We start from the raw sequence: 3,439 nt of genomic DNA on the forward strand, positions 1-3,439 counted from the left end.
TTTTGGCTATTCTGAGTAATACTGCTATGAACATCTGCCTACAAGTCTGTGTGTGAACATAAACTTTCAGTTCTCTTCAGTATATACCTAGGAGCAGAACTGCTAGGTCGTTTGGTTCCTACCCATTTTGGAATTGGCTTTCCAAGGTCTATGAAAAACCTTGTCAATCTATTAATTAAAATGCACTGAATATATAGAGTAATTGGGGGAGAATTTATGGCAATGAGTTTTCTATTAGCTCTGTAAACTGTGGGAATCTCTCCTGATTTATTCCTTTTTTTAAGTCCTTCATAAATAGAGTTTTCGCTTAACTTTCATAAGATTTATTCCTAGGTTCATTATAGTTTTTATTAGCTTTATGCTGTGAACGTAACAGTTTTTGTAAGTACTATGAGTGGGATCTCTATTTTTTATGTATTAAATTAGTTATCTAACTGGTAGATAGATATTATTTTGAGCCAGCAAAGCCTGAATACTAAGTCTGTGTAGTTATCTTGTGCAATATCAAGGGTAGTATTATGCACAAAGATACACTTTTAAGATGTTTATAGCTACATTACAACAGAGGGAAAAAATGAGTGTCTAACAATAAATGAATGACTAAAGTGGGTATTTGGAAATGGCATTAAGATATTGTAACACAGAGAAGTGTATGATTAGTTAAGTGAAAAAAGGTTGAATTTAGTTTGATCACAACTGGGTATTAAAAAATACACAGAAAAACGTTAATGTATGTTGCTCATATGTATGTATTGAGTTGGAGACAGTAAAGTTAATGGGAATATATTTTGGAGCAAGTCTTCTAGAAAGCACGTTGGCAATTTGTACTAAGACTTTTAAAAATGATGTGGAGAAAGGAAGCCCTTATACGCTGTTGGTGGAAATGTAAATTGGCGCAACCAATATGGAAAACATTATGGAGGGTCCTCAAAAAACTAAAAATTTAATGACCATATGACATATACCCAGCAATCTAATTCCTGGGTATATGTCCAAAGAAAATGAAAACACTAATTCAAAAAGATACATGCACCCCACTGTTCATAGCAGCATTACCTACAATAGCCAAGATATGGAAGCAACCCAAATGTCCATCAACACAGAATACAGATGAATGGATAAAGAAGATGTGATATAATGGAATATTACTCAGCCATAAAAAGAATGAATTTTGCCATTTGCAACAACATGGATGGACTTGGAGGGCATGATGCTCAGTGAAATAAGTCAGGCAGAGAAAGACAAATACGGTATGTTGTCACATAGGTGGAATCTAAAAACGAAATGAATTTAACAAAACAGAAACAGACTCACATGTATAAAGAACAAAATATTTAACTGAATCACCTTGCTGCACACTTGAAGCTAACACAACATTGTAAATTAACTATACCTCAATTAAAAAACAAAACAAAACTAGTGGTTACCAGTGGGGAGAGAGTCGGAGGGAGGGGCAAGATAGGGGAAGGGGATTAAGAGGTACAAACTACTATGTATAAAATAAATAAGCTACGAGGACATATTGTACAGCACAGGGAAATATAGCCATTATTTTGTTTTTTGTTTGATTAGGGCCCGTTTGGTTTTTTTTCAACATTTTAAAAAATTTATTTAATTAATTAATTAATTTATTTTTGGCTGTGATGGGTCTTCATTGCTGCACGTGGGCTTGTAAGCGGGGGCTACTCTTCATTGCGGTGTGCGGGCTTCTCATTGCGGTGGCTTCTCTTGTTGCGGAGCATGGGCTCTAGGCATGTGGGCTTCAGTAGTTGTGGTGCATGGGCTTAGTTGCTCCACGGCATGTGGGATCTTCCTAGACCAGGGCTCGAACCCATTTCCCCTGCATTGGCAGGTGGATTCTTAACCACTGTGCCACCAGGGAAGCCCGCCATTATTTTGTAATAACTTTAAATGGAGTATAATCCATAAAAATATTGAATCACTATGTTGTACACCTGAAACTAATATAATATTGTAAATCAACTATACCTCAATTAAAAAAAAAAAAGACAAAAATATTTATACCAGTTGACCTAGCAATTCTACTTTTTGAAATTTATCCTAAGCAGCTATTCAGAAATGTAGACAAAGACATAGATATGAATTCAACATACTAGAGATTAGCAAAATTTGGAAACAATTTTCTGTATAAGGACAGGCAAGGTTAAGTTGTATAAATTATGATGCATCCATCTGAAGGGTAATTATGTAACCATTATAAACACAGTTGACAAAAATACTGTAGTGTTTTTCTCACACAGTTACAATATACTACTTTTGTCAGGGCCTGAAATTTTACCTTACTTACAAGCTAATGTTAGCCTTTCACTATTTCATGGATGCTGGCAGCGAAGGCAAGTCTCGTGGGTCAGAGATAAAGAACTGAATTACAACAAGAAACGTATCGTGTCACATTGGTTTCCCTTGCTCCCCAAGTTACGTGGGAGAAACACAGAGGAGCCCAGATGGATTCTGTGCACATAGCAGATTTTTATCACAGCTGAGGAACACTGAACTGGAGACTCCACTGCTTTTATAGCAAGCAGTGAGCAAGCTTGCATTTTTCTTAGAGATGTTATGTCATCTCTCAAGTTTACTCACTGCAAACACAACCCTGGAAAATAGACAACTGATGTAATATATGTTTGTATGTTTATAAAGACTAGTTAAGAAGCACCAGCATCTGTGCAAATATATGTGTTTGTGTGCATGCATGTATACATACATATACATACATGCAAGATGCTCCTGGCCTCACTGTTTATATTTAAAAATTGGAAGAGAAGGGGAGAGGGGCAATATAGGGGCAGGAGATTAAACGGTACAAACTACACGTATTATGTATAAAATAAGCTACAAGGATATATTGTACAACAGCGAATATAGCCAATATTTTATAATAACTATAAATGGAGTATAACCTTTAAAAATTGTGAATCACTGTGTTGTACATCTGTAACTTATATATTATATCAGTAAATCAACTATACTTCAATAAAAAAATTTTTTTAATTGGAAATTATTTTATTGTCCACCAGTTCGTTAGTTAACTAAATTTGGATGCACTCATACAGTGGAATAGTATATCGACTTTTAAAAAGAATGAGATAGACTTACGTATTTACATTAACAGATAGTCAAGATATATCATCAGGAGAAAAAGGCAAGTTGCAAAACAGTACTTAGAGTGAGATCTTATTTCATAATTTAAAAAAATGTAATTTGGGTTATATATAGGAAAAAATATGAGAAAGAATACACCAGATGTTAACAGCGGTTATATCTGGAGTCAGAAATATGGAGAATTTTCACTTTCTAAAGTATAAGTTCCTCTAATGCTTGGATGCTCATTACATTAACCAAGTATGACTTTGTAATATAAAAGAAAATATAGGGGCTTTCCTGGTGGCACAGGGGTTAGGAAGCTGCCTGTCAATGC

This window comes from Eschrichtius robustus, chromosome 7 (genome assembly GCF_028021215.1).
Source record: "Eschrichtius robustus isolate mEscRob2 chromosome 7, mEscRob2.pri, whole genome shotgun sequence".
NCBI classification, from domain to species: domain Eukaryota; kingdom Metazoa; phylum Chordata; class Mammalia; order Artiodactyla; family Eschrichtiidae; genus Eschrichtius; species Eschrichtius robustus.